The sequence below is a fragment of the Macrotis lagotis genome, chromosome 4 (assembly GCF_037893015.1).
Source record: "Macrotis lagotis isolate mMagLag1 chromosome 4, bilby.v1.9.chrom.fasta, whole genome shotgun sequence".
Lineage (NCBI taxonomy): Eukaryota > Metazoa > Chordata > Mammalia > Peramelemorphia > Peramelidae > Macrotis > Macrotis lagotis.
Window position 1 is genome coordinate 258,375,733 of NC_133661.1, and position 13,444 is coordinate 258,389,176.

A 13,444-nucleotide genomic window follows, 5' to 3' on the forward strand; every position below is an offset into this window, starting at 1 on the left:
CTCTTCAGGGTATAGACCCAGTAGTGGTATTGCTAGATCAAAGGGTATGCACAGAAAATAGCCAAATCTTAATGGGCTTTAAATGCAAGTGATTATTATAGGACCTTGTGTCTTAAGGTCCAAGGTCTCTTCCAGCATTCGCATTCCCTTGTCACTTGAGAATTGCCCAGGTACATTTTATTGCTAATTATAGCTAAGAACCTCACCTAGTTAGGAGGGAAAATCAAATCAGCTTGTAGTTGAGAGCTTGGTAAGAACTTAGTATTTTTTGAGAAATACTCTTATGTTAAGGCCTTCTCTCTTTTCAAGATAAAACTCTAATGCAATTTCCTACAAGAAACTTTCCCCATGTGAAAGCTATCTCCCCTGTCAAGGATTTCTTTTAGCCCTTGTGTATTTACCCTTCTTCCCAAACAATCACCATCCTCACTTCCATCAATGTCCTATTAGATTGTAAGCTCCTTAGGAGCAGGAACTATCACTTCTATTTTCAAGCACAGTACCTGGATTTGCTGAATAGGAGAGTGCTACAAATAGTTCCGCACATCAGGATCTTGCAAATACTAAGTGTCCAATATTAAATAAAAGCATAATCAGTCAATATATGATGTTACAATTCTACCACATATTTGAACAGAGGGGACATTCATTAACTATTTTTATTATGCTAATATGCCTTTTAAAATTAAATTGCATTTCATCTAAATAAGATGATTAGCATTTATAGCATTAAGCATTTTAACTTAATATTTAAATTATATAAATTAATAAATAATAACCTACTACCTTACTCAAGTTTTGCTTCAATTAATCTTTAGTTGAACCTTTAGAAATGTCTAAGTAAACTAAGTAAAAGAATTCATCATCAAACTTTCTTTTTCTGATTATTTCCCTAATTTTTCTTACATTAATGCTTATAGTTAGCATTTTTGGAGTAATATCAAATAATAGTGATAATGTTATGCTTTACCTCTCCTTTATTGGAAAGACTGCTTAACTTTTTTTATATGATAGCTCTTAGACTATGACAAATAATATTTACTCTGTTAAGGACTATCTCATTTAGTCCTTTGATTTTCAGTTTTTTTAAAAAAAGAAATAGGTGCTATATTTTATTTTTAAAAGAAAGCCTTTTCTGCAACAATTAATGATGTGGTTTTAAAAATAATTTTTATTATTAAGTTCTATTGTATTTATTTTTCTTAATATTGAACCAATCTGGTCATAGTATATAATCCTCTTAGGTACAAAATACTTTTGCTAATATTTTATTCAATAATTTGCACTGGTATTAGAGTTTTCTTTGGCTGCTTTTGCTCTTTGGTTTAGGTATCAGAATCATTATTTGTCTCCTAGGAATTTAATACTTTCCCTTTTCTTATTTTAGCATACGGTATAAACTAGGAATTAACTCTAATATGAATATATAAATCAATGTGCTATTGAGGATTCTCCCTGCCTTCTCCTCTTACCTTAGGAGCTCCTTTATGACCTGTTCACTTTATTGTTCTAAGAGTGAGTTATCACATTTCCCCATGTATAAGAGGCACCTTAATTTTGGAGCCTGAAATTTGAAAAAAAATGTATTACATAAAGTTAATGAACTCAAGTTTATTCATCATAAAATTCAAGCCTTCAGGCATCTTTTGGGCAAGTCTAGTGTGTGGACACATGCTTAGACCATTCCAATTCATGAACCTGAAGCATTCACTTGTGTCCTCCTTTGAAATCAGTCACTTCCTGTTCATCATTAGTTCTGGCTTCCTGAACAGTCTTTGTGAACAAAGGAATTGCACTGGCCCTTTGCTCTTCAATACACTCATTTCCCTCTCTAAATCAGGCCATTTGACTGCCTTGTCTCTCATAGCCTTCTTCTGCCTGGGCATTTTCAGTCAGGTTTCTTGTTCTCGTAGCATCTTGGGTTGTTTTCTCAGCTGGAGGAGGGCCAAACTGACCTTCAGCAAAACGATTTCCATTCACTTTTGCAAACTGAATCACTTTCAGCAATATATGAAAATCTTCTTCTGAGCCATATCTGGGCAGAATGTGGCAAAACATAAACTAATATACCAGTAACAAATACAAAACAATGAGTAAAAAACTACAACCATTGTATAAGACACTCCCAGTTTTTAAACTGCAAATCTTTTGGAAAAGGGTGCATCTTATACATAGGGAAATACAGTATTAAATGTCTGAGGCCACATTTGAACTCAGGTTCTTTGACTCCAGGGTCAGTGCTCTATCCACTGTGCCATCTAACTCCCCAGCAGACTAGTTTTCAAAAAGGCAAAGGAACCTGAGACCAAATTGCTAATATTTGTTCGATTATGGAGAAAGCAAGGGAGTTCAGAAAAACAAACAAAACTCAAACTATTTCTGCTTCATTAGCTTCACTAAAGTTGACTGACTCAGTAGACCAAAATAAAATCTGACAAGTCCTCAAAGAGTTGGGAATAACAGATCATCTTTTCTTATGAGGAACCCAGTATGAAGGCTAAGAAGCAATAGTTAGAACTGAATAAGTTACAACTGATTTGTTTAAGATTGGAAAAGGGAAGGGGCAGCTAGGTGGCACAGTGGATAAAGCACCGGCCCTGGAGTCAAAAGTACCTGGGTTCAAATCCGGTCTCAGACACTTAATAATTACCTAGCTGTGTGGCCTTGGGCAAGCCACTTAACCCCATTTGCCTTGTAAAAACCTAAAAAAAAAAAGATTGGAAAAGGAATATGACAAAATTGTATACTGTCACCTTATTTATTTAACTTATTCAGAGTACATCATATAAAATACCAGGCTGGATGAATCGAAAGCTGAAATTAGGGTTACTGGGAAAAATACCAACAATTTCAGATATGCAGTTGATACCACTCTGATGGCAGAAAATTAAGGGGAATTAAGAAGTCTCTCAATAAGGGTAATTTAAATATTTTGTTTCTCCCACAACATACAACTATAGTTTTCACCAATCATGTTTTTGCAAGGTTTTGAGGTTAACATTTTTCTCCCTCCCTTTCCTCCTGACAGAAAACAATCTAATATAGCCTCTGTATATGTCACCATGCTAAACTCATTAAGGATAAAAAAGGAGAGTATAAAAGTTGGTTTGAAGCTTATCAATAATGTCAATATCTCCCCCCCCCCAAAAAAAAAACCCAAAAGAACAAACTAAGATCTTGGCAACTGGTCCTGTCATTTCTGGGCAAATGGAGAAAAAAAATGGAAGTAGTGAGATATTTTATTTTGGGGTTCAAAAATCACTGCCATGAAATTAAAAGATTCTTGTTACTTGGAAGGAAAGCTAAGGGAATCTGGACATTAAGATATTAAGAAACAAAGACATCACCTCACCAACAAAGGTCGATATATTCAAAGCTATGGTTTTTCAAGAAGCAATATATAGCTGTGAGCATTGAACTATATTGAAAGCTGAGCAGCATAAAATCAACATTTTTGAATTGTAGTGCTGGAGAACATTTCTGATAGGTTAGCATTCCTTTTCTAGTTGGTCATTTTTACTTTTTAAAGGAGTTTTCCTTTTCTATTTGGCCAATTTTACTTTCAAAGGAGTTGATTTCTTCAGTCAATTTTTCATAATTCTCCTACATGACTCTCATTTTCTTTCTCCATTTTTCCTTCTTCCTCTCTTCTTTGATTTTTAAAATCCTTATTGAGCTCTTCCCAGAAACCTTTTGGATTTGAGACCAATTCATGTAGACGTTTTGTCATAGTTTTTTCCTTCTGAAATGTCAGTTTTATTGTCCTTATTAGAATAGCAGCTATCTATGGTGAATTTTGTTTTTGCTCATAATGATAATTTAGCTGTTCCTGGAGCAAATAAGGGTGGTACAATCCCAAGGTTTTTGTGCTGGGGTTGGGATCTGGTTCCTGGCTTACCATTTGCCTATGCAGTCCTTTGTTCCCTCCTTTAGAGTAGCTTTAACTTTCTGCTTACCTATGGCATTGACTATGACTGGGCTCAAGCTTTGCTTTCTAAGCAAAGCACTGCTGGTCTCTTGCTAGCTTTTCAGCTCTCTAACCTGGACTATATTGCCCTTTTATCCAGGTGAGTTCCTTCCATGACATCTTGAGTTGAAAACGTTTCATTTTTTTGTGGGATTTATAGCTATAGCTATGTAGAGGCTTCATTTAAAGTTACTTTGAGAAGAGTTCTGGGAGTTTCCTAGCTTTGAGTTGCCATTTTGGATCCACCCTGTAAGTCTCTGCTAGAGAACACTTTTAAGAGTTGGACAGCAGGGAGCTAGTTGGCACAGTGGATAGAGCACTGGACCTGGAGTCAAGTGGAGCTAAATTCAAATCTGGTCTCATACACTTAATAATTGCTTAGCTGTGTGATCTTAGGCAAGGTAATAACCCCACTGCCTTGCAAAAGCCCCCCCCCCCCCAAAAAAAGAGTTGGATAGCAAGGAAATCAAATCAGTCAATACTTGAATTAATTCAGGCTATTCATTGGAAGGTCAAATACTGAAGCTGAAGGAAGCTTAAATACTTTGGGTATAAAATGATTAGATTATGCTCATTGGAAAAGACCTGGATGTTGCGAAAAGGCAAAAGGAAAAGGGGATGGCAGAGTATGGATATATGAAACTTGAACAGACTTTGAGAGTGGAGGATAGAAGGGTCCAATGTACTACAGACCATGGGAGTCATGAAGAGTTATTCATGACTAAACATTGGTAGTCTGAGAAGTATTTGATTCAGGGATCTTCTTTTAGATCCTCAGGGTTGGTGTGCAATAGGCTTTCTTTGGAGATATGTCCCTGGCACCGTTCTCTGTTCCTTTTCTTAAACCACTCATATCTGATTTTTCCAGTGAGCTTAGTCTTATTATGTGGCCCAAATATTTGAGCTACAAACAGAGAAGTTGAAAATATGGACAGACAACAATTTTCTGATTTATATCTTGGCAGGTGGCAAGTCAAATGCTGTTTGCCAGGGATAGGTAGCAGCATAAGCCAACTATGAACTCAGTATACACATTCTGACCAAAAAAGGCTATTAAATGCCCTGTCTACCAGGCTATGTGACACCGAAACTATGATACATAAGAAGTGAATGCTGTAGGCAATATCTATGGAGTTGAAACTCAAGCAAATGAAGAACAACTGAAACTCTGGGTCTTCCACTAGAGAGCATGCCAGCAGCATATGTGACTTCACTTGTTTGGCCCAACTTTCTTTGCCTCAGTTGTCTGTATATGACTGGGGGCAAGAGCAGATGGCTGATGAGGGGCTGCAAGAAATGATACAAGCCAAGAAGTAAAGCAGTGATGCCAGAGAACTCAAGTTCAGTCCTTCAAAGGGACTTTATTGTTGAAAAAAATGGCAGAAGTTGGCACTTAACAGAGGACTGTATTGGACTGTAACAGTTCCACCATGTTACCTAGGAAACAGTGGGTACCATCCACCACATATTGCTCTATGATAGCCAAACCTTACATAATATCTTTGGACATATGGATCAAAAGAGGTCTTTGAGCTATAAAGAAATAGATTTTACTGGTCCAAGATGGTCACAAGTGACACTAAGAAGTGTGATTTTTCAGTGTGCAAAGTACTATCAACTTGTACAACATATTTGGAGACTACAAGCAGCATAAAGATCATAGATTCTAAGCTGAAAGAGATGTTAGAAGCTATTTAGTTCTATACATTTGGAAGATGAGGAACCTGAGGTCCAGAGAGGAGAAATGACTTATCTAAGGTCACATGAGTCAAAAAGGGCAGAGCTAGGATTTAAAATCCAGGTCTTCCAATTACAAGTCCAGGACTCATCACCATGCCACAATGTCTCCACAATGTTTGAATTGGGGATTTTTGTCTCTGAAAGGAGACAGTACGGACATAAAATCATATTTTGGTGACTGATCATTTTATTTAGAAGCATGCTCTTTTACTATATGCACTTCCTATTAGGAACTATGGGGACCAAGGGAAATATTTTGAAAGCATACTATTCCAGGAAGTTTTAGTTTTGCTTAGGGAAAAAAAAAATATTAGAATTATAACCTACCACTACAAATGGACCCACACTGTATTTCTCATAACTCAGTGTAATTACCATGTAGCATTCCTAGCATACATTGATGACTCCTCTGGGAACGAAGCTACAGGATTTATATCCTCCCTACTGAGGTTTAGGCAAGAACCACATCTAGCTTTGACTTGTGCTGTGGCGTCCTTGAAGCCTGCGAGATTGCAATCATAACCAGTCTATCTCCCTACAGAGAAGAAAGTTAGAAGTTCATCATCTAGCCAACTTTAGCCTAGAAGACAAGTATAACATAATGTTCAAGTCTGTTGTTGAGATTTTCAACGAAGATAGTTTTCCTAAGAAATTAAATGTGTCACAGGACATACAAATTAACAGAATAAAAAAAAAACCCTAATTTGTCATGGTTCGAGTTAAAACAAGTACCTGGGAGCAGGATTTCTAGAAATTTGTACTTGGGAAACTGACCCAATCATGAGTTTTGTTGTTATGTGACATAGCAAGTAAGGAAGCAAAGCAAGCACATAACCACTACAGTAACATAAACAGAGATTTCTTCCCTCATGTGAGAAAATCCCTGAGAGTGAGGGAAATGTGTTATGTTAGCAAGGGAACATGTATAAAGTTGTGGTTCAGGCAGCAAGATTATATACTCTAAAACAGGCCTGCTTGAAGACAGGAAATTGGGATCCTATGTAGGAGAAGACATTTCTCATCAGACCCAGACTACTGTCACAACAGTTTTTATAGAGTCCCTTATCAGTACCAGGCTACAGTGAAGTCAGGATGGAAGAGTTTTGTTACCGGACAGCAAACTGGTAGGAGAATCTAATCTTAATTATCTAAGGCAACAGAAAAAATGACTGAAGGTCCCTGATCAAAGGTTGTAAGCTTTATTCCAATGACACAGAGAAGAAGAAAAGTCCAAATAGTCTTCTTTGCCTATATCTAACTATAGGCATTATGACCACTCAGCCTAAGTGACTACATATTAGAATTCTAGCATTAGAAGTAAAATATCAAACTAATATAAAATTTATAATCATACTATTCATTAAGTTATAGCAGAGCTAAAAAACTTGTGAAAGGATCTGTAAAAACAATTCAATACAATCACTTAATGCTTCTATAGGTCTGTTACTTACTCTGATAGATGTTATTTAGCAGCCTCTTAGAAAGCTACATTTATTTACAATTTCTATTTTTATTTTTTCATTAATTTACACATTACTAAAATATTCTTGTTTAAGAGTAAACATAATACTCCCTCCCCTACAAAAATATAAAAACTCATGAGAAATAAAGTAAAAGAAAGAAAAAAATGTGTTTCAGTCTGTGTTCTGATGCCATCAGCTCTGTCTCAGGTGGCTCACTTTCTTTATCATAAGTCCATCATAAAAATTACTTCCATATTTTTCCATAGTTGCTGTTGCTGATAATAATCCCCTCCATCTATTCCTCCCCACTACCATCTTATTTTTTCTCTCCTTTCATTCTGTCCCTGTTCAAAAATGTGCTGTGGGGTAGCTGAGTGGTGCAGCAGACAGAACACTGGCCCTGGGGCCAAGAGGTCCTAAGCCCACATCGCACCCCAGAGACCCAGCAACCACCAGGTCTCATGGTCCCAGGCAGACACCCAATCCCAGCACCTTACAAAAAGTAAAAAAGAAAGTGTTATATCTGACTGTCCTCTCCTATCATCTACCCTCTCTTATATCACCCACATCCCCCTTCCCCTCCCCCATCCTCCTTCTCTCCCTTTTCTTCTAGACATCTGTACCCTATTGAGTGTGTATGCTGCTTCCTCTCTGAGACTTTTCCAATGAGGATGTAGGCTCCCTCATTCCCCCTCGCCATCCCCCCTTCCATACCATTGCAAAAGCTACATGAAATATCCTTTTCATGAAATATCTTAGTGTATTCTACTTCTTTGTCTTACTCCCAAGCACATTTCCCTTTCACCCACTGACTCCCATTTTTACAGTATATGATATCTTCAAATTCAGCTCTCTTCTGTGCCTCATTTATAAAAGCTCCTTCCACCAGCTCTATTAAATGAGAAGATTCATATGAGTATCATCAGTATTACCTTTCCATGCAGGAATACATGCAGTTCATCATCATTAAGTCCCTTAGAATTTACCCTTCTTGTCCATTCTCTATGCTTCACCTGAATCCTGTACTTGAAGGTCAAACTTTCTGTTTAGCTCTGGCCATTTCAACAGAACATTTGAAATGCCCTGCTTCATTCAACGTCCATCTTTTCCCTTGGAAGAGGATGTTCAGTTTTGCTGGGTAGTTGATTCTCAGTTGCATTCCAAGTTATTTTGCTTTCTGGAATATTATATTCCAAGCCCCATGAGCCCTTAATATAGTTCTTGCTAAGTCTTGTGTGATCTTGACTGCAGCTCCATGATATTTGAATTGTGTCCTTCTGGCTACTTGTAATATTTTCTCTTTGACTTGGAAGTTCTGGAACTTGGCTATAATATTCATGGGGATTGTTTTTTTTTCTGGATCTCTTTCCAGGGGAGAGCAGTGGATTCTCTCAATTTCTATTTTGCCCTCTGCTTAGGATATCAGGGCCATTTTCCTGTAGGAATTCTTTAAAAATGAGGTCAAGGCTCTTTTCCTGATCATGATTTTCAGGTATCCCAATAATTTTTAAATTATCTTTCCTGGATCTGTTTTCCAGATCAGTTATTCTTTCAATGAAATATTTCACATTTTCTTCTAATTTTTCATTCTTTTGGTGTTGAACTATTGTGTCTTGAGTTCTCAGAAAGTCATCAGCTTCCTTTAGCTTCATTCTACATCTGAAGGATTTGTTTTCCTCAGAGAGCTCTCTTATCTCCTTTTCCATCTGGATAATTCTGCTTTTTAAAGAATTCTCCTCAATAACGTTTTGAACTGTTCTGTCCATTTGACATAAGTTGGCTTTTAACATGTTATTTTCTTCAGCATGTTTTTGGATCTCCTTGACTAAGCTGCTGACTTTGTTTTCATGTTTTTCCTGCATCTCTCTCATTTCTTTTCCCAATTTTTCTTCTATCTCCTTTATTGATTTTCAAAATCTTTTGAGTTCTATCACAGCCTGAGCCCAACTTCTATATTTCTTGGGAGTCTTTAGATGCAGAAGCTTGGACTTTCTCCTCTTCTGATTGTGTGGTTTGGTTTTCCATGGGACCAAAGTAATTGTCTATGATCAGGTTCCTTTTTACTCATTTCCCCAGCCTGTGCCTAGTTTTGGGGTGCTTCTTGAGTTTTTGAGTATTATTGGGACACTCCCCCACAAAGACCTCAGTGTGTGAGACTCTGACTGCTCTCTTGGTCTATGAATGACCGCAAGCTCACCCCTCTGCCCTAGAGGCTACTCTATGGGGGCCCTAGACTGCAATCAGGGTCTGAATGTGTTCAAAGCCCCAGAGTCCTATTCCAAGGATAGAAGACAGACCTTGGCAGTCTCCTTCCACTCCCTTACCTTCTGTAGGCTGAGCACTTAGGGCGTAGCAGCCTGGAAGCTCCTGCTAGGTGGCTCCATGGGATTGCTTCAATTTCCTGGGATTGTGCTGAGTTCCTGAGCTGCGCTGAGACCTGGGCTTCATGCTCACTCTGGTGGGTCTCCCTGCTGATCTTCCAAGCTGTGTTTGGTGCTCCCTGGGGTGCAGCTGAGGAAACTGCTTTTGCTGCCTGGAGTCAGTACTTCCAGACACCCTGGGAGGGCGAACTTCCTTCACTCTGGCTTAGTGCCACCCCTCGAACCCTGTAAAACAGTCTTTTCACTAATTTCCTTGGGCTGGAAAATTACCTCACTGGATCTTTCTGTGGGTTCTGTCTCTTGATAATGTAGTTTGAGTCATCATTTTAAGGTTTCTGAAAAATTTTGGAGAGAGCACCTAAGAGAGGCTCTTCTCCTGCCACCATCTTGGCTCCACCATTTATTTACTATTTCATCTCAGAAAACTGACAGAAACCAACAATGATATAATGCATGAGTTCTTTTCTGACACTTGTAATAAGAAAAGAGTTATAATGATAAATCTTGGTGTTCATAAGAGGCAAAGTAATGAGACATGGATGGGTGGGATTGTTGCTGGGCACCTGGACTGATGGATACTTACCTTAGTGCAGCTCCAAGCAAAGAAGACTGGCTGACAGTTGTGCAAAGACTGAGTGAACTAGACAATGGCTAAGAAGCATTTCAACTAGGGTAGCTAGGTGGCACAGTACCAGATAGATAGAGTACCAGTCCTGGAGTCAGGAGGATCTGAGTTCAAATCTGATCTCAGACACTTAATAATTACCTAGTTGTGTGACCTTGGTCAAGTCACTTAACCCCATAACTCTGCAAAAGGCAAAAAAAAAAGCTTTTCAACTGAAGGCTTGGTAAACTATAATCCTAAAACTAGTTCAAATGAATACGGAAGCTGCACTTTTCCATCCTGAAACTTCAGTCTGCCTAGCAAACCATTCCATCATTTTCTCCTTTGATGGAGCTTCATCCATATCATACCTGCCAAAGGTGGTGTACTCCAGGGTTCTGTACCGAGCCATCCTCTCTTCTTCTAATACCATCCTAACCCCACCCTAACCTCTCTCCAAATCGCTTGACTTGTATCTTCAACTGTTTATTAGACATGTCAAACTGGATGTCCTGTAACTCAACATGTTCAAAACAGAATTCATTATCTATCCCTCCAAATTTTTTCCCTTTCTAAATTTTCATGCTATTAAAGAGGGCACCATCATCTTCCCAGTCATCCAGGCCCACAATATAGGTATCAAGTTTGACTCATCTCTCTCATCTTCCATATCCAATCTGTTACCAAGGTCTGTCAATTTTGCCTTCATAACATTTCTCATATAGGCCCTTATCTCATGCCTGGATTATTCCAATAGCCTCCTAGTTGACCTTCCTGTCTCTTTTCCCAGTCCATCTTCTACTCAGCTGTCTAATTAATTTTCCTATGGCACAGATATGACTATAACACCTTTCCACTCCCTATTCAATAAACTCTATTGGCTCTTTGTCACCTCTAGAATCAAACATAAAACCCTGTTTGGCATTCAAAGACCTTCAAAACCTGCCCCCCTCCTACCTTTCCAGTCTTCTTATATTTTTCATTCTCCCAAAACTCTGTGATCCAGGGACCCTGACCACTTTGCTGTTCCTCTCACAAGACATTCCTTCTGACTCCAGTCATTTCCTATACCTTCCTTCCCATCTGTCTCTCTCAAGTCCCAGCTAAAATCTCATTGAGTTTTTCCTTATTCCCCTTTATGCTAGTGTCTGCCTCCTACTGATCATCTCCAATTGATCCTGTACAAATCTTGTCTGTACACTGTTGTTTTCATGTTGTCTCCTCCACTAGAATGTAACCTTAACAGCAGGTTTTTTTTTCTTGCTCTTCTTCATTCTCTAACACTTAGCAGAGAACAAGGCTTAATGAGCTACAAAAGGGTCCAGCCAGATTTCAAGTTCAGATTTGTAAATTCAAGACTACAATTATGATAATAACTATTATTAGAGATATGTAAGTACAGGGGTAAAAAGTCAGTAAGTCAGAGGATGACTAGGTTTATCTGACTAGTGTTAAGACAAACTTATGTTATAAATGAAGCTGGAAAAATAGATATACATGCAGTCAGAAGATAATGCTAATATTATCTGCTCTTCCAGGTACTTTCATATGTTCATTGTTTTATGTATTAATTATTCCATGTTTTCAGTACTCTTGTTATTTGATTCATATTTATTTGTTTCTGATAGTAGTATCTATTTAAGTATTAGTTATGCAATGCCTTGGTATTTGAATCTTACTCTTTTTGCATATATTGCTGTTTTTGTAGGTTATAGAGTAGGTTTGTTTTGCTATTATGATTATGTGCTTCTATTCTATGGATACATATTACTATTGTGACAGAAATGCTTTTCTATGTCTAGTGCATGTTAATGGTTGATGTATACTTGCTGTGAATAGTACTGTGAGATGATAAACTGGGATGCATACTAACAACTCTTGGGTTCTTAAATGCTGAACCTAAGGGAAAAATGTAGCAGTCCAGTGGAGACCAATGACAATTTATCTACCAAGCTCCAAAAGGAGTTTGCCTATTCTCAAGAGGGTAAAGAGGAAGATAATTTTTGTGGGAAGTGATGGAAAGTATGATGAGAGGATGACTCTGTTGTTTCTGCACCTGACTCTATGACCTTAAGTACAGAAGGGGAGAATGAAATTTTAAGATAAAGACTATATTCAAGTTACAAAAAAGTCAAGTGGAACTGATGCTGAATAGCCGTTTCCACCCCTGTTGCAGAGGGCAAAAAGAAATGACATAGAGCTTTTCTGTCTCTTGCAATTCATCTGTTTCCCTTAAGTTTGTTTTCTATTTTATCATCTCTTTCAAAGAAACTTGTTTGTTTTTTTTTTAATGGATTTGCTTAATGCATTACTGGTTTGTATGTCTCCTTGGAAGTAAATGCTGCTTAATAGTGAGGTATTCAAAGGGAGAGACAGACAAAACTGAAAAATATCCTGGTAAAATATAGAGCTAAACCAAAGGGTAATTTATTAACATTTTATAGCTTCTTAAAGAAAAACTAATCGAATCAAAAGTAACCTTTGCAGGAATGAGTCTGAATCTAAACAAGCCATGTAGGGAAGGTTAAAATACTTTTCCACACCATTTTAGATTATAGTCTCTCTTGAGTGACTAAATTTCTTATTTCCCTCAGCCCTCTAGCATCTAATAGGAGCTATTAATGTAATTGTTTTTGTTTGATTTTTAACTAGACCTAAGATTTTCCAAGTGTGGGGAGGATCTGGGTTAAAACTCTCTCTTTCTTTTGCAAATTGGCAGCTGCTTACAATATATATTCTTTTTGTTTTAGTTTTTTTTTTTTTTAGTTTTGCAAGGTAGTGGGGTTAAATGGCTTGCCCAAGGCCACACAGCTAGGTAATTATTAAGTGTCTGAGACTGAATTTGAACTCAGGTCCTCCTGACTCCAGGGCTGGTGCTCTATCCACTGCGCCACCTAGCTGCCCCTACAATTTATATTCTTAAGAGATAAACATGGGGTACTAAGAGATTAAGTGATAGCAACTCAAACCAGATCAGCATGACTAAGACCAATTCTACCCACAATACCCCATTTTAATGTTTAATGAATGAGAATTCCTATAAAATGCAAATTTTTAAATTATCTTAAAATAAAAATTTTTAATAAAGTTCTCATTCATTATGATGATGGTTTTAAAACTCTTTAACATTGTAGTTTATCAAGTGGGTTCTATTTTTTTGTTACTCTTATACTTCACCTTGGGAGTCAAACCAAAATTCCTAATCATTGAGAAATTTCTAGCACAGTTCTATTTGCAAAATTATCAGCACTCATTTCCTTTATTAATTTTTCAAGGTGCCCAAATATAT

The 13,444-nt window shown here is 37.5% G+C and overlaps 1 pseudogene; it reads right to left on the minus strand.

Moving 5' to 3' along the window:
• The window catches only part of LOC141522430 (stAR-related lipid transfer protein 5 pseudogene), a 33,674-nt pseudogene extending 25,950 nt beyond the window's left edge, over window positions 1–7,724 (minus strand).
• Window positions 7,725–13,444: the final 5,720 nt, after the last annotated feature.